Source organism: Camelus bactrianus, chromosome 6 (genome assembly GCF_048773025.1).
Source record: "Camelus bactrianus isolate YW-2024 breed Bactrian camel chromosome 6, ASM4877302v1, whole genome shotgun sequence".
NCBI classification, from domain to species: domain Eukaryota; kingdom Metazoa; phylum Chordata; class Mammalia; order Artiodactyla; family Camelidae; genus Camelus; species Camelus bactrianus.
Window position 1 is genome coordinate 76,998,595 of NC_133544.1, and position 19,183 is coordinate 77,017,777.

The 19,183-nt window shown below is 37.8% G+C and overlaps 1 protein-coding gene and 1 pseudogene across 1 annotated transcript in view; both read left to right on the forward strand.

The window, feature by feature from the left end:
• The window catches only part of SEMA6D (semaphorin 6D), a 517,967-nt gene that overhangs the window by 5,451 nt on the left and 493,333 nt on the right, over nt 1-19,183 (forward strand). The gene's annotated exons all lie outside the window — the stretch shown is intronic.
• On the forward strand, nt 15,774-18,300 carry LOC105077072 (rRNA 2'-O-methyltransferase fibrillarin pseudogene; annotated as a pseudogene).

The window sequence follows — 19,183 nt, forward strand, 5'->3', positions numbered from 1 at the left end:
GAAGTCTAAAACACAAATCTGTTGTCCTGAACTGAAGCAAACTATCAAACAGACCATGATAAATACTGATCATTTAAACTTGGCCTTTTAAAAAGCATGTTGGATACAATGAAAATCCGTGTGTTAATACACTTACTGTGCTTCCAATTATGATATAAATAGTGCATAAAGCTTTAGAATTTTCATCAAATTAATGTTTCACTGACATGCAAATTAGCTACTCACATCTAAGGTGCATGCCATGTGATGATTCCTAATTGGCAAGTGAACCTCAGAGGGTTATTTATAGATTACATTGCAACAAAGTGCTGGAGTAAATTCTCATTGTGCAGCTCAATTCAAATTGATGTTTTAGCTTTGATTCTCTTCACGTTTTTCACATCCCCTTTGATCTCTAATGCCTCTCAGAAATAAGCTATTGAAGGTACTAAATATATAATTAATAACATTTGGGCAGAGAATTTGTCTTCAAATTATCCTTAAGAGATTTGAAGACCAGTTAAGTATCCCCCACCAGTTTGTTCAGTGATGAATAACTCTTGGGGCTGTGAATTTGATCTCAGACATTTGGTAACATTCATTTCCATCCAGAGCACATAGGAAAAATGTTCATATACAAAAAGTGAGGAAGAAACTTGAATATTTGTCAAGTGAATTAATTTTTTAAGAATAGCTGCCTTTAGAGATCTAAGTGAAAATCCTATTTTATTTTCTAATGACAATTAAGGTTTCTTTTATCTCTACTTTTCATTACATTTTGTGTATGGAGAATGCAGTAAGAGAATTATAATGTATCTGCCATTCCCATGCTATATTATTAGGTCAAAATTTAGCTTTTATTTTCTTTATTCCATGTCTGTCTGCCTAAAGGTAGAATGACAAAAACAAAAACAAAAACTAAAAACCGAAACAGTAAGTTCATTTATTCTGCATATTTCTGTTCTACGGATTTTGTACACAATCTCATTAGGCTAACTTATGTAAGCTATACATTTCTGCCTACAAGGATAAGTTTGTAATTTATGAACCTTTAGATATTTTCTTCATGCTATACTCAACCTGGAATGTTCTACCTTCCCTAACAAATTGATGAAATGCCTATCTTTTTGTAAAGATATACTTTAAAGGGACTTTCTGTTTGAAGGAATCCCCACCATTGGATTTGAATTTGGCATTTTTTTTGGAAGAGTGTGTATATATGTGTATGTTTTACACTCATATTATAAACCTGAAAAGGTTTAGAAAAATCTAAAGAATTCTATACAAATATGATATTTATTGTGATTATTACTATCATTATAAAGAAACTAGATGTTGGATCTAAGCTACATGTGGACGTGAATACTTATTTTTAACACTTTTGAGTAGTAGTTGAATAATTTGTTCTTAGGCCTGTTCCTTTTTATTGACAAAAGTCTTCACTAGTCATGCATGTTGTGTGGGTATGATGAAGGCAACCTGATTTCTTGCTGAAGAAGGTTTATCAGGAAATTTATCCCTTAATTACAAAAAAATCTCATTAATAAACACTGAATGAGGACTTATTATGCATCAGAAATTGACATGGGAAATGAGCATAAAAACAGTAAGTAAATAAAAAGGTCTCTACCCTGGAGGAATTTAAAATCAAATGGAGAATAAAAATACTGAGTAAGTGTGGTAAAATAAATCACAGAGATCATCTGCAGGTATTTGGGGAGCTATGAGGAAAGGTGTGTGTCTCGATTTGGGTGGGTGGGTGTTTTCTAGGAAGTTTAATGGGGGATTTGAAGCAAAAAGGACACGTAGAAGTCTAGCAGGCAAAGAAGCAGTGGATGAGGGTCCGTGGCACAGCGCTGCTGGAGGAAAGGAGAGCAGCAGGGCATACATGGAAAATCCACAGTGGTCCAGCAGGACGACATATCATACATGAGACTGAAGACTAGCTGACTAGTCCAGACTAGAGATCAAGATTTGGAGGTTTAATCCTGATTAAATTCAGCTCTCTTATACTCTGTGTCTTCACCCATGCAGCTGAAGATATCTAAGGCAAAGTACACTACCGTGGTGTCATTTCATATTCATTTGTCTTAAATGGACTGGAAGTTATCAGGTAATCTTACTGTACTAGCCTACTCCATTTACCCTCCTAGAAGACTGCACATCAGGCTTCCTCCTCTCTCCTCCAAACACTCAGTGCCTCTGTCTGCACCCTCACTGTCAGATGAAAGCTTCCTATTCACTGGTATAACTGAGCCATCAGAAAAGACTTTCCACAGTCACCCACTGCCACATTTACCCACCTACCAGTATTTGCTCCCACGTAATCTGCCTTCTTGCAGGTTCTCTCACATAGCACTGGTAGAATTTAAACAGTTACATTTCAGTGGAGTCTAATGTAGAAATATGTAAATGCAATTTATTAGTGAATAGAAGTATTCCTTTAGACTTTGAACTTCCATTTTCTGTTGTTAACATTGGGAAAGAATCAGGGTTGGAGTCAAAGCTTTATGTAAAGTATGTAACTCAGAATAATAAAAAGTTTAGAAACAACAGACTAGCCCAAAGGTAGAAAAAACTCCCAATAAAGTACAGTACATTCTTATGACAGAATGTTAAGGATCATTTAGAAGTATTTTTTAAAAATAATGATGATATAAATGTAAAAAGAAACAAAACTGTACATATTACATGATAACAATTTTGTAAAAGGACATAGAAAGACTAGAAAAATGACCATGTTAAGAAGTTGTGTCATTGGACACTGAGATGAAAATTGCTCTATATAGCAGATTCCTGGAAAATACACCCAGCTTGGAAGAGCAAGCTTTTTGATGGGATGATCCTGGTGACATGGGAAGTGTCCACAGAATACAATAGTGAAAGCCATCTCTATAGTGTGATTCAGCTCTCATTGAAATATCATTCCCCACCAGGTGTTCCCCTTGCCCGCAACATCTTATCCACCAAGAGCCATAGAATTTACTGCTAAAATACATCACAAATGTATTTAATTTTCACCATGTCCACTGCTGCCCTTCTGGTGTAACACCATAATTTCTAGCCTGGATCACTACCTTAGCTTCGAGCAGGTTCTTCCCACTCTTGCTATTGCAGAAATAATGATCTGAGAGGCCATATTGCATAGTTTTCAAAGCATGAACCCCACGGATGGGCTGCCTGAGACTGAATCCAAGCACTGCCACCTACTTGATGTCTCTTTACTTTCATTTTCCCATCAATAAAATTGAAGATACTAGTAACTACCTTTAAGGTTATTATGAGAATTAACTGCATGACTGGCTTAAAATAAGTATTAATATGTATTAGCTACTTGTCAAGGCCCAAGAGGATTAGATTATACCCTTCCTTGTTTAAAATCATTCAAGAACTTCTCATTGAACTTTGAATTAAATCCTTATGATCACCTACATCACCTTTAACTCTTGCTAGTTTCTCTTTTCTTGCTACTTCTATAAAAATATCAAGTCCTGTTCTGTCATGGGCCTTTGCACATGCTTTTCTCTCCCTGGAATACGCTCATCTGACTTTCCCCATAGCTTCTTCTTGTCCTATAAGTCTCAGCTTCTGCCACATTTTCTAAGAGCCCTTCTCTAAAGGATACTACCTATTACTCTTTTCTCACTCTCCACATCTTATTGTTTGCTTAATAGACTTTGTCACAGTTTGAGCAGTTAGTTTGTTAACCTTTTTCCCCCTTTATTTTGCCACTAGAATTTAAATTCTGTCAACCAAATATAATGTCTTTCATAGTTATATTTGTTTCCCTCAATACCTAGCAGAGTCTGACATGTAGTTCTGAGTCAATATTGGATGGATGGATGGATGGTCAACTGAGATTCTCACTATTATAATCTTGGAATTTGCATTTCTAGAATGGCTAACATCATATTTGCAAGGTCTGTATGTCACTAAAGAGATATAGAAGGTTAAGTTATTAACACTTCTCGTTTTAGCTCTGGTTCACAGAGCCTTAACAATACTTGTCAGTACACAAGTGCATTTTGAAAGAGGTAGAGAGTTTGAGAGTGGAGAGGGGAGCAGTAGGTAGATTGGAGGACTTGAGATGTGAAGGTGTTTCAGGCCAGGGATGGCCTAAATTGAAACTGTAGTGTTAGGGTACAGGGTGGGCTTGGGGTGAGGTATTAGCATGTTGCTAGTTCAGGCATTCAAGAGAAAGTACAGACTTGCATTTCACGAAGAATCAAGTTAAAAATACTACATAAAGTTACTTCCATAGCATTTTACTTCTTAGCTTTAGAAAGGCTCTGTATATACACAATGCCAAAATGAGTGGATGAAAGATTTTTTTAAGTCAAATTAATTATTTGATGTCATGAAATAAAAGCAAAACTGTTTTCTTTCTTTGATTCAGCTAGTTTCCAAAATGCAAGTCAGTCAAACCTGAATGTGTATGTAAGTGTATGTCTGTCTTTGAAACTTCTTTGCTTTTTTCTTTAGATGGAAAAATATTTCATGTGGAAAAGATGTTTTTCACGTATTGTTTTTTATCATAAAATTGTAAAAGCATGGAAAGTAAATTTTATATTCAGTGATGTTCCCTTTCTCTCACCAGGAGGTGTCACTGCAGCTCACTCAAACTTACTAGTGCATTCTGTAGGGACAGACTAGTGCTAGCATTTATCAGAATGTTGGTACCCACCCACCAACTTTATTGTGTTGCTTGAAGGAAATTTGATGAAAACAGAATTCTTTCCAGGTGCCTACTTCTCCGCCAAACAGATGTTCTTATCATGAACTAAGTGAAAACTTAAAGACTTGTTTAATATTCTGGAAGCAAATGGCATTCTTACTTTCTTGGACTGTTGAGTGGGGACAACGGAGAGGAAAAAAAACAACAATGAAGAGTAAGATAAAAGAGGAGACATAGATGTAGAGAAACATGAAAAGACGAGTGAATCTGAAGTGTTTGCAGTGATAACACACTGCTTGACCATCCCTGAACACAGTTCTCTCACCATCTGACTTGCGTATACTGTCCCTTCTCTGCCCCTCTCCTCTGCTTACATAGATCCAGCTTGCTCTGCCAGAAGCATCTCTGTGATAATTAAAAGAGAAACGACTTCTGGTATTGAGTTAATAAACTATCCCAGCTGTTTGATGCATATAACTTCTATCTCTTCTTCTGATAACATTGCAAAAGAGGTATTATTACTAAAAATTTTTCAGACGAAGAAAATGAAAATTGGAAAGGTTGCATGGTTTGTAGTTGTAGCTATGATTTGATCATAGGCTCATCACATTTGAAAAGCACACCCTTGTGCACGATGCCACTGCAGAGTCCCTCTTACTAGAGACTTTCCTAACATCCTTTCACCCCTGGCCAATTTAGGTATCCCTTCTCTGGGTCCCACAACGTCTGGTACTTACCCAATGTGAACATTCCTCATGACTGGACTGAGACCCTCTGTCTTCTTATCTCTTGCTTCACCCAGAGTTGGAGTATTTTAAGGGTGTGTACAATGTCTTGTCTCTAGAACAGAACATGAGACCCCTAATATTGATCAACTGGCTGGGCAAACAAGAGAACAGGTTCACCTAAAGTGGGGCTCCAATGTGGGTGAGGGTGTGGGTGAGAAAAGCATGGAAGGTAAGGACCAAGGAGCTGCCTGCAGCCTTCGCCCATTTCTGTTGGCCTCACTTGCTCCACAAGCAACTGAACAATGAAGAGGAAAGTCCCAACGTTTGGGGGAGGAGGGAGAACAGGGTTAAGTGTCCAAGAAGGAGGAAGTATTCAGCACAGCCCACATCTTGTAGCTTCTCTAGAACTGGAGGGAAAAGACTGGCATCTGAAGAGCTGTGTTTCCTGCCGGCCTCCAGGTGGCAGCATGGCTCAGCGGTCAGAGACCAGCTCAGTTCTTGGATGCCCCTACTGCTACTGCAGGACTCAGAACGGTTCTCAGGGCATTTAGTGCTCTGGGAATGATTAATGGTGCTGCCCATTCACTGCACCCCTAGGGTAATTAAGCCTGCAGTATTTTGGAGGCTAGAGAGACGTCCTGAGCCTCTGTCTGATGGAAGGGGCTGCAACATTTTGGACATTATATCCCTTCAGAGACGTCCTAGAGGCCTTTTTGTTGTGCTCAGAGTGCAGTGGTTGGCAGAATGCTTTAAAGGAGGGGAGGGGAAGCCTGCCACCACCACCCTTAATATATGGGGAAATTGAATAGAGTTCATGTTTTGTCAGATGTTTGGTTTGCTATGAATTCCACATTCTTTTTTCCTTCCTTGGTTCTGAAATAATATTCCTTTCCACCTGACTTAAAGCAAATCCTCTGGAAGGTAGCTTATGTTAATTGACTGAGTATTTTGAAAGAGTGCAGGCAGAGCTATGTATAATGTCTTTATTTAAATAAGCTCTAAGCCCTTTTATATTGTAAGTTGAGGTATTTAAAAGTAAGATGATTGGAAATTTCTAAAGTTGCACACAATTCAAGAGGATGTGAAACATGTTAGAATGAGCAACTGACACAAAGGTACAGCATCCATTTATTCTAAATATACATGTAATATCAGTTACATAAGACAACCAACAAAAGATCTTAAGCTTGTTGGGCTGGGTTTGTGTGACTGCTTCTTTCATTAGAATTTTTAATAACTGGGAAAAGTGCCAGAATCTAAACGCTGGAAAAGGTATCTTGAATAGGATATACTGATAGATCTTCGCAGTCCTGAAGAAGAAAAAAATCACTGAAAGATTCAGAAAATGTTTCCTCATCTATGCAGCCAAATGGGGGATCTGAACCTCCACCTTTCTGCAGTTTGGATTTAAACAGCTCTGGTGGTTGGTTTTAAGCAGTGGTTTGTAGCTTCTTCAGTGGATTTTTTAATATCACTTTGGTACTTCTGAGAACAATTGTTTTTTTCCTCAAACCTGAGATTTTACGCTCTATCACAGGTCTTCTGGTAGTAGACTATGATGATTTAAAGTTGTGTTCTGTATGGGAGGTTACCTTCTAGATGTGTAGAGAGCCAAACTTAACTGGTTCTCCGTGTACTGACACTTTTATGTTTTAGCAGGCAATAAATCTGGTCTCTTTAATGTCTTGGAATAGAGTAGAAAATCAGATGGATGATTAGAATGGCCCCTCAAAGTCTATTTTTAGATTAGACTGCAGGTGTTGCACAGACTGCTATTCTATCTGCATTTGCTTTGTTTAATTTATCTCAGAGTTAAACTTGCAATAGTATCTTTTTGTGATAAAGACCTGGGCTAAGGATTGAAAGTAAGACGTGGGGGTGGAGAATTAATTGAGATAGATCAACAGTGGTTTATTCACAGCCTCTGATTTAACTCCAAAGATAACAACAAAATTAGTAGGGGAAAAAGTCCCAGCACAGCCTGACATCCTGCTTGATGATCCACAACTCCTTGAAGGGCTTTTCGCAGCCTGCTGGTTTCTATTTCTTTGGCTGCTTTGAGCAACTTACTGAAAATTTCTTGATTTTATCTCTTGATATAAAGGTGTCTGTTTCCAGGCTACCTTTAATTAATACAGTACTTAATATAAAAATACTGTATCTTGTTCTAAGTATTATTATTTATATTTCCTATATTTTTCTAATATTTCAAAAAAGATTATAATTTTTTGTTATCAGTATCTAATTCATATTTGTAAAGGAACAATTTTGGGGTATACTTAAATCATTTCCTTGCAGAGTCAAGAGGCTTATTATTGCCCTAGAAAAGGACAGAGTAGGTACTATGTTAAACAGAGGGTCCACTGACCCACTTTGCATTTCAAAGCTTAACTTCTTGACTTCTTTACTTTAGCACAATAGTATTCTTGAAAATCAGGTATTGTTGAGGAAAAAGGATTTTCTAAATCCATTAGCTAGCAACAGATCAAGAACCAAGACTGGTAGAATAGATCCGAGTTTTAGTGCATTCCAGGGAGGGGAGCAAACTTAAGACAAGACAGAGGACATGGAAAGTCCACTCCTTTGGCCCTAAGGAATTGTGGCAGAGAAAAAGTTACGGGATTAGCGAACCAGGTGGTGAGTTACTTCACATCCTGACCTTCCTCCTCTGAGTTCAAGATGAGAAAAAGAGCAAGGTTCAGTAGGAATGCCAGTGGTATGCTTTCCAGATAGGAGGTTTTAGGAGGAAACCACAAGATTTTCGAAGGAGCTCCAATATGACGTGGGCTCAGGTAGAGCAGTGGTGATGACAGTCTGCTTAGTTGATGAACCTCCAAAGAGGGATCCAGAAGACATGTCCCAATGAGTGCATGTAGAGGTGATGGAATGGCCAGTAGATTAGTGGAGATCTGAGGTCTGAATGAAGAAGCTGCCTGCCATGGAGGAACCTTAAGGACTGGGAGAAATGGCTTGTATCAGCCCCTTTCCTACCTCAACTTGAGTGAATCCACTCCCAATCTAGTAATAAACTCATTTCTTTGGATTTGTCTCTGAACCTTTATGATATTCTTCTCCTTTTAAGAAATGTGGATCCCACTGTGGCTGTGGTCCTGTTGTTTCTTAAAGGTAGTGATCAAAGACAATGAAGTAAGTGAGAATCATAATACCTTGGGTCCTACCTTTGAAACCCCCTCTGCTTAGAAGGGCTGCTGTATGGCGTAACTCCAAGTTGGACCTTCTACATGCCCTTCTTGGTTTTGCCTGTGCACCTAGCATCTGCAGTGGGTACTTGACCCGTAAGGCCATTGAAAGTTTCCAGTTGCAAGTCCAATTGTTTGTTTCTATTTATTTCTGACCTCTTTATTTCTAACCTTTTTTTCAAAAATGTTTGAGGTAGCAAATCTGTTAGGATAGATCAGTGGGCCTAGTTGACTAGTGAAGAGGTTTTATTAAGGTGGGAAAGAAATTTAGGAAAACATGATTTCAGCTGCTCTGATTACCAACCATGAATCAAAACATCAAGAGAACCCCATTATGCCTGTGAATTAACAGTACCTTTTCAGCAAGGTGTTTGCTGAGCAATCTTGGTGGCCAGAGGAGGTTTTGTGGTAAACAAGGCAAAGTTTAAGCCACTCACAACTCCGTACCTGAGAGAGTGGCATGTACCTGTGTCTCACCTAAAATGGCAGAGAACCCCAACGTTCCTGTTTTACTGGGAATATATTTTAGAATGAGCATTTAAAATATTTCATGGGTGTGTCCAAGTGTCTGTGTGTGTGGTAATTTTAGCCATTCCTTCAAGAAAATTACGTAGTCTCAGTGTGAAAACCTAACTGCAAAGGAACTAAAAATGTATTCTCCCCCTTCCTGACCCATGCTGAACTCCACCCTGGTAAACACTCCTCAGACTTTTCTTTTACGTAAAAACTTCCTAAACTAAAATAGATCTCTCTTCTTTCATGCCTTCTCAGAAACCAAGTGGAAGATTTGTCCTAGAGTATTTTTGAGTGGATGTGAGCTGTGATTCCCAATAATAAAACTAGTTGAATTTATGGAGTTCATACTATGCACCTTACACTGTGGTAGGTTAGCTAGTTACATGCCTTATTTCCTTTAGTCCTCATGATCAAAGTCCCTATTGTTAACAGTATTTGCAGAAGATAAAATTGAGTCTTTGAGAAGTCAAGTAGCATGTGTAACCTCAAGTAGTCGGGGAAGGAACTGAGGCCAGCCTCAAAGACCACACTCTTCATCACGATGTTCTGCTACCTCCTGAAGCAAAGCAAAGCAAAATACTTAGTAAATCTGAAAGCAAGCGTCCTCAAGGAAGAAGCACAGAGAAGACTGCTTATGTACTTAAGTTGCCATGGAGTAAGGGATGGAGCGCTGGAGTGAATCAGAGGACCTGAGTTTAAATCCAGCTCCTCCACTTTCTCACTGTGTGAATATCGCTGTTGGGTTGTTGGGAAGACAACTACATTTGTGAGAAGTGTTGTAAGACTACAAAGGGCTAGGATACAAAACACAACCAACTAACCAAGTAAATTTAAGTGGTACTGGTTTGGGAGGGAGTTGGCAATCCTGCTCTGGTTGTGATGGTATATTTTGCACAATTCAGATACCTACTGGAAACAAAATGTTTACTAAAAAGCATAAAATATGCCTGGAGTAAATTCATAGTACTACTTTTAATTTATAATTCTTAGCATCTCAGTCAGTATTAACTAGGAGTAAATTCAAAGTACTACTTTTAATTTATAATTCTTAGCATCTCAGTCAGTATTTAACTATTGTTAACTACTTTATTCTTGTGAGTGGATAAAATACAGAAAAATTAATTGTATACTGTCCTAACCAGCTTAAAATTACTGGAGTACAGCCATTAAAAGTTTCAACCTGGATTTAGAATAAAATTGCATATATAATTTCACCATCTCACTTGTGCTGACATTTTGAGGCTGAATTAAAAATGTATGGCACTTTTTTTTTTTAAAGTGCCCTATAAGCATTAGGTGAACACACTTTACACATTTATATGTATAGAAAGCTATTTCCTAAAGTTAACTTAGAACTCTGCCCCTAAGTTTCCTGCTTTCTATGCCCAACAAAATAATTGTTGATTGTTTTAAAAAAATTTGTCAGAACAATATGGTGACAATGATGTTTTCTTCCACCAGAGCTGCATGGTTTCTTTGTGCTTAAAGGGAGAGAGAGACGGGAGGGAAGATATGAGGAGTCAATATGTAAGCTGTACTCAAGGTAGTCGCTGTCTTTATAGAACTAAGATAAACCATCTTTTGCCTTGTTCATCTGTTCGGCAGAAAGCTTGTGCAATTTGCATTTTAGAATGTTCAGTCCTTTTAATTTACTTCTAAATAATTTGTTTCTACATTATGCTGCTTTGTTTGTAGAGAACAATACTTAACACAAGTGTTTCATGAAGCAAAAGAAACTAACACTGCACTCCACAAAGAGAATTTCAAATAAAAACCATTAAGGATAAATGGCATGCATTATAGAAATCTCTACCATATGTGTGAATGGGTCTGTTGTACCAAGCTTATTTACGAAATTCAGAGACACTAATTTATCTAAGAAATAGAATGATAATGCTTTCAAGCAAAAGGAAAAAAATTAAAACATAGTAAGTATAAAAGACACATCAATAGTCTTTTCTATAACCTTGATTTTGATTTTTTTCTTTTGGATTAGCTATTGAGTCACATCAGAAGGTCTGGTTTAATAATGTAGAAGTTATTTGGGCTTAAAAGAAGTTTGGTTGTATCAGTTCCTGTAGGTAATTTGGAAGATAGGAAAGCTTCCAGTATCACTGCACTTATAAGAAAAAGAAATTTGAACAAAGTGTAGGAAATTCTGTACCAAAGAATTCCTAAGAGATAGATTTTATTTGCCATGGTTTATAGAATGCATCTCAGAGACATTTTCCCCAACAAAATTGATCCTTTCATTTCAGTAAAAATGTAAAAACAAAGAATGAGAAAGGTTTATGTAATTTAGATCCCTAAGTTTAAAAAAGAAAAAGAAAACTCCTTTTAAAAAAGAATCTGGACCCCTGTATTTTTGACAACATGCTCTGTATCTGCCTGTTGAACAGATTCAGTTGATGACACCTTTTACTACTAAAAGTAAACTACCTTGTACATTTTAAGAATTATTGAGTGAATCTCATTGTTTTGTGCATGAGAATCTACACATTCCTATTGGTTTAATTTAAGAGACTAAAAAGTTGTAAGTTAGTGCCTGGTATGTATTGGTATTGTCGCACAAAATATAGTTTGTGTAAAAAGAAAAAAACCATGGAATAGATAATACAAAAGAATTTGGTAGTGCAGAGGCCATCAGTAACTGTAGGCATTAATAGCAAACCTCTTTTGCTTGGGAAGAAAATAGTGTGGCACTTTCAAACATGGAACTTGATGAGATCTCAGTGAAGTAAAAGTCAAATTGTTGTAAAACTTCAATTTCTGTCCATATCAGTGATCTTCAAAGGTGATTTTTGAGGAACTCTCACTTCGGTTGTTAGCACTTTGTTTAATTTGGGCTGTGGTTCAGCAGTGATTATCTTAAGATATTCATGAGCAATAAAGCCAAATTCAGTGCAAAATTTAACTCACTGTGGCACTGTGGCTTCCAAATGCAGTATCAGTAGAGACGTGGAACTTCTCCATTGTGAGGTGTAGAAATACATTCTCTTTCAGAAGACAGCCTGTATGTGTGAGGGCCCATTTCATATGTGTTCGGGATCATTAATGAACCACAGTAAAATATGGAGCCAGAGGGTATTGTTTACGATAAAATCGAGGTCATATCTTCACAATAATATTCCATTAAGTTAATCATCATGGAAATTGTGACTATTTAATAGTGACCATTCTAAATCACCTAGTCATGAAGGTGTGGATTGAATTGATAAGATTTAACCACTTATTTTATCATGGGAAAATTTGCCTAACACATTTGTATGATTTTTTCCCCTATTTTTTATTCTCCTGCATACCATCCAGTAGGTAAGCAATGCTATAGGGACACTGGGCATAGATCTTGGGCCTTTCTCCAGAGCTGAAGCACCGTAATACAGCTTGGGCTCAAAGGCGAGCTTAAAAGGGGAGCTTAGACAGCACCTAGATGGGAACCCCAGCCCTCTCACCTGTCAGCTCTGTGACCTTGGTCAGTTATATAATTTCTCTGGTAATGGAGTATAAAGCAGATTTTGTAAGAATTAAATAAAATAATATACTACAGTGCATGGCACATTTTAAGCACTCAGTTAATGATGCTTGTTGTCGTTTTGAGGGAGGATTAATGTTGGAGATTAGTTAAATATGTAAGAGTCTGGGCCTGGTAGAATTTTTCGGGTAAAGGAACTTGAACCTAAAGAAGAACAGTATACAGACTTAGGGTTGAAGGAGAAGGAGTCATGAAAGTCACAGTTTATTAGGGACCTCTTATGTTTTGGACACTGCAGTGGGCACATAGAGGAAATGAAAGCCAATATAGGAGGAAGAAGGAGAATATCAGAATTAGTATTTAGCTGATTACAATTCTTACCAGTGTCTTTGCAGAAATTTCTGCCTCTGAAAAGAGTCTGGGTCACATCTTTAGAAGTAGCTTGCTCATTCATGGCATAGATTAAGAAACGAGTTCCGTTCGTTAGAGATACCGAGTATATTTTGTTGAAAGTATGCTATCAAGGAAAAATAATGAGCTAATTTTTGTCTTTTCATCTATGTCATGCATCCTGAAACATACTGTGTTGACCACATATGTGCTCATAAAAATTTCTCTCTTTGAAAAACTGAACTGTTAAGAGAAAGTCTAACTTTGCTTAGCTGGGGCCTAACATTTTGTCATTACGTAATTGTGCCTAGTGAAAAGTTTTTGATTGTATTAATGAATGAATGAATGAGTTAGAGTGAATGAATGAATAAATGAATCTCCAAGTTAAGTCCAGAGTTTTTATGAGCAGGGTCAAAAACATATTTATTGAGGACCCTTTGTCATATACATCATTGTTACTCTGCCAGTTCTAAAAAGCATAAGATATTATATCACAAAAATGACAACTATTAAAGATGGTGAGATTTTGGTAAAAATGATGCGTGCATTCCTTGTTGGTGGCATTATCAATTGTTAATCCCTTTAGAAAGTAACATGACCATTTGTAGCAAAAAGTCACAAATTTATTCATATCCATTGCATTCAAAATTCTCCTTCTCTTATGGAAACATTTTAATAGGAACAAAACAAGCTAAACATAAAAATTTTTACTGTAATCAATATTAATAGCAAAAAGTTAGAGACAAAAATAATAATTTTATAGATTATGGTATATCAATATAGTTTAATACTATAAAGTCATTAAAATGATAATCATTTGGAAACATCAAGGTATGTTTATGAGATATATGTAAAAATAGTGAAATATAAAATACTATGTATACCATTATTATAACAATATAAATATAGTATGTGTGTATAGATTATATGCATAAATAAAACTAGAGGTTGTGTCAGGATAATAAGATAATTGATTTGCATTTTAAAAACATTTATTCATCTTTTATTACCTTTCAATACCCTTCCAGAAATTATCTTATTTTCTTTTCTCATAAATAGATACTGTAGTGCCTTTTCTTCTGATAAGGGCCGTTATAGGACCTGAGGTTCATTATCAGTTGCTTTTAACATCCCTATACTGAAATTTAGGAGTACATAGATGATTAGATTAAAGGTATATAACATTGATCTCTGGCTATATACTTTGCAGGTTGTTTTAAAAAAAAATTCCCAATGTATGTTCATTTTCTTATACAATTTGTTTTTCCTGAAAGTCACCTTAAGGTAAAAAGTCAAAGGCTTTTTATCTTACAGATATAAATATGTGTGTATCTTTGTTCATCTGGAGGCAGCACATTAAAATGGAAAGGATACTTGGCCAACAGGGTGGATTTGTTGATTTTACAGATGGGGAACCCTGGAAGGCAGGGAAGTAAAGTGATTTGGACAGGGATACAATGTCAATTAATGGCAGAGCCAGGATTGAAATGTACAGGTTTTGAGAAAGTTGAGAACTTTCCTACCCACCCCTCATCCACAATGCTTTCCCCATCACCCCAAAATGAGCTGTTAGCTTTCTTCTAGCTTCAGCACCCATGATTTTTCTCTACCTGCAATGTCACATCTGTGCTACATTCCCATGTCTAAGGAAAGCAAGAGTTTCCATCTCAGCCAGAAATTGCTACTTTGTACACAGTTGCACAGAGGTAAATGCTGGCCCTTGGGTAGTCTTGTCTGCATGCTTTCATTGGTTGCATCTCCTTAGAATCAGGACTTCTGCCTCTCAGCTCAGCAACATTAATGTGTTCACCTAGCTATAGTGTTCCTTTCTGTCTCTGCAGCCTTCCTGAGTACCCCCTCCCCACCATCCACAGGCAGAAATCCTGGTCACAGCAAGCTGCTCCCACTGGGGTAGTTTCCAAAAATCCACAAAGAACAAATTAGTGTTCCTGATTTGCTTCAGAAATAAATGGCAGAGAAGCCTCTCCAACATGCTTGAAATAAACAAACAAATAAGAGAGAACAAATAGCTTCAAGTGAAAACCTACTGCTAGTCTTAAAGGGGGCTCTAGGAGAAGACTTCAGAAAAGATAAATGGTTGCTGAGTACTGTTAGCCTATTAGCCTGTGGTGGGCCAATTAGGCAGCAGTGGAAAGGAGGATGAGTGGTAAATTCATTTGAGGGTCCTGTGGAGCCAGCCTTGAAAGAATTTTTAAAAATATACTCACTTGATTTAATGAATGTGGTAAAATAAACATAGATGATTATATTTAATCTCTAAATTGATATGTAGTTTGTTCAACCAGGCAGCATTTAAATATGGCTTCTTCCTTTGCACCCATTTGTTCTGCCCTTCTTATTTCTTCCTTTGTGTTAATACGGTGAATAAGCCCTCCTGCTGTATCTGCCATTTACAGTATTACAGGGAGATTTATGATTCTTTTATAATCAGAGCAATAGGTGATTCTTAATTAGAAAACTCTTCTTAGTCTCTTTGGAAAACCATTATTTTATTGCCTTTTTTCAATAACATTCACCCAGAACCTAGACAGTAAGTATTAACTGAGCACCTACTGTGAATCAGGCACTGGTCTAGCCATCGTGGAAGGTTTAATTCTGACTAACGCTTTGTCCTTGTCCTCAAGGACCTCATAGTGTGAGAAGGGGATGTGAAGACTCCCTGGGCTAAAGTGCTGAGGTAGCCAGACTAGCTGGCTACCCTTCGTGCCTTTCCTCCTCTCCTGGCTTCTGTGAACTCAGGTAGTGTCTCTGATGAACAAGACAACTGTCCCAGACAGAAAGGCTCCAAATCAATGGCTCCCAAATATGGGTCTTTGGACCTGAACCTCCAGATTAACCTGCTGTGCTTTTTGGAACTACCTAGTCTAGTATGGATCAGGGTATCTTGGGGAGAGGACTACGGTACCTATTTTAAAGATGTTCTCTAGGTGATTCTGATACTTCATCAGATTTAGAGGTCAGCAATGGAGGAGTCAGTCATGGGCAAGAAGGAGTGATTGTGGAAATGGGTAAGGCAAATGATCATCAACAGACATATACCAGGCACTGTACATAATGGTAAGGACTGCAACCTGTGGAGTCACACTGCCTGGGTTTAAATTCTGTCTCTGACACTTAGAGCTGTGAGCTTTAAGGCAAGTTTTAAAATTCAGTTGTCTTCAGTTCCCACACTTTGTAAAGTGAGAAAAATGATATCACCTATCTCAAAGGATTATTGTAGGGATTAAATGATGTAAAATATTTAAAGCTGTTAGAAGTGTACTGGAGATAAAGAAAACACTCAGTAAGTATTACTGCTACTACTACTGCTACTGCTATTGCTAGTACTACTACTGCTGCTGCTGCTGCTGCTACTACTACTAGTAGTAGTATTACTACTGCTGCTGCTGCTGCTACTACTACTGTTGCTGCTATTACTGCTGCTGCTACTACTAGTAGTACTATTACTACTACTGCTGCTACTTTACTGCTGCTGCTGCTACTATTAGTAGTACTACTACTACTGCTGCTGCTGCTACTACTACTAGTAGCAGTATTACTACTGCTGCTGCTACTGCTGCTGCTGCTACTACTACTGCTGCTGCTATTACTGCTGCTGCTACTACTACTAGTACTATTACTACTACTACTGCTGCTGCTGCTGCTGCTGCTACTATTAGTAGTACTACTACTGCTGCTGCTGCTACTGCTGCTACTACTACTGCTACTACTAGTACTACTACTACTGCTGCTGCTGCTACTAATAGTAGTATTACTACTGCTGCTGCTGCTGCTACTGCTAATAGTAGTAGTACTACTGCTCCTGCTACTTTACTTCTGCTACTACTACTGCTGCTACTTTACTGCTGCTGCTGCTGCTGCTACTACTGCTGCTGCTACTATTAGTAGTAGTACTACTACTGCTGCTGCTGCTGCTACTACTACTACTACTACTGCTGCTGCTGCTGGTTGTTGTTGTGGTTGTTGTCCTTCTGCTCCTCCTTCTTTTTCTTCTTATCATCATCGTAAGGCAGTTTATGTTTACAGTCCTACAGAAATACAGATGAGGGATAGGAGTTCATCCCTATTTAGCCTCCCAGAGTAAATAAAGCAAAACCGTCTTCCATTCCAAGCTGGCTGCAGAAATCTTGGGCTGTGTGGACCAGATCCACATCAAGCCAGGGGCCAAGATGCTCTACCTTGGGGCTGCCTAGGGCACCACTGTCTCCCACGTCTCTGACATTGTAAGCCAACACGGTGTGGTCTGTGCAGCTGAGTTCTCCCACCACTCTGGCTGTGTGACCTCATTAACTTGGCCAAGAAGAGAACCAACATTATTCCTGTCCTTGAAGATGTTTGGCACCTGCACAAATACAGCATGCTCATTGCAATGTGGATGTGAACCAGATGGTAGCCCTGAATGCCTACACCTTCCTACATAATGGAGGACACGTTGTATGATTTCCATTAAGGTCAACTGCTGCATTGATTCCACAGCTACTCCCCAGGCCATATTCGCCTCCTAAGTAAAAAAAAAAAAAAAAAAAAAAAAAAGATGCAACAGGAGAACATGAAGCCCCGCAGCAGCTGACCCTAGAACCATACCAAAGAGACCACCATGGTCATAGTTGTGTCCAAGCCACACCCCAAGCTGAAGAACTGAAGCCCAGGACCATCTGGATTGTGAGAAATTGTGCTTCTACTGTTACATGCTACTGTTGCTGCTGTTAGACTAGGTGATTTTTAACTTGTGGTAGTTTAGAAGCTGTTTTTTGTTTTCTGTGCTCAATAAATGGGTAGCATCTGGCCAGTACACTCCACTGCTATGCATTTTATTGTTTTTCATTTCTACAGTTCAGAGGTATTAGGAACAATAGAAATTATAATGCATAGAAGAAATGTTAAACAATTTTAAAATGTCTTTAATTGTCCATTTCTCATCGTGGCCTTAAGTGGGCCCAAAAGTAACATTAATGTTCAGTTATATTTGAGTCAGTCAATAGTATTTCTGCTCATCACTGGGCAGAATTTGGTGTGGGCTGCCAAGAATTACTCTGGCGTCAGATTCAGAAGACTGGGTTCTCAAACTAGGGCTGCTCCCGACCACTAGAGTAGTCTTGGGCATAATCATGTCATATCTCTGGGCTTATTATTTTCATTTATAAATGAGATTGAGTTGATCTCTAGGGATAACTAAGAGCATCCTCTGCTTTCCCAGTGGTTTATCTCACTCTGCTTCTGGTCCAAATTTGAGTTTCATAAGACAAGAATATCCACCATTAAGAAGACTAATTAGTCTAATTTCAGGATGCTGATTGGGTCACAGACCTAGCATGTGAATCTCTCCTTTCTGTCTGGTTTCCCTTTGAGATACTCACTGTCTTCTGTTGTAGTGGGACCCAAGACTATTCCATTCTTACCAACAGGTAGGATTATTTTGTGTTTTCCAAAGTATCCTCTATGTAGAATATTAATGTAATAAAATATTAATACATCAGGAAATATTTCAGTGATAAAAAAGATTCAGAAATAATGTTAAACAAATTTTTAAACTGGTTCATTTTTTTTGACTACTCAGAATCTAGAATATGGAGACGTACACTATGAATTACCAATAGGAGAATATAGTACAAAATACTTCCAAAATATTTTGATCACGGAATCCTAACTTCTAAGAAATGCCATAAGGGATCAATATTCCTTGAAGTACACTTCTGCAAAATGTTAGAAGAGTATTCACCAATTTTGGCTTCTAAACAAGTGTCAGCCATGTAATAAGCAAGTGTTCTATCAGAGGCTCTATGAGGAAAAGTAACTTACCCTAAGACATATTCATTAAAAATGGCAAATCTGAAAACTGTCTATTTATCCACCACTTTGTATATTTATCCACTGCAGTATAATACATTCTATTCTTTCAGTTCAAAGATCTCAGGAACAATGTAAAATTTCTGAGTATTTTATCCAAGAATGTATGCAAATGTGGGATGTGCAGAAGGAATCTTATCGCCAGATCATCTCTTGGTCCCTGTTGCCTGTCTGGGATTGTTGTGCTGGCTCTCAGCAATGCTCATGAGCCAAATAAAACAGGACTTAACTCCCTGACACCTAGTTTCTAAAAGGCTGCCAATCCTGACCTTAGTCTTTTTTGCATAAAAAGAAAAAGATTGAAATTGTTATTCATGCTTGATTCATTGGACCAAAAGAGCAATTGCCAAGGGCT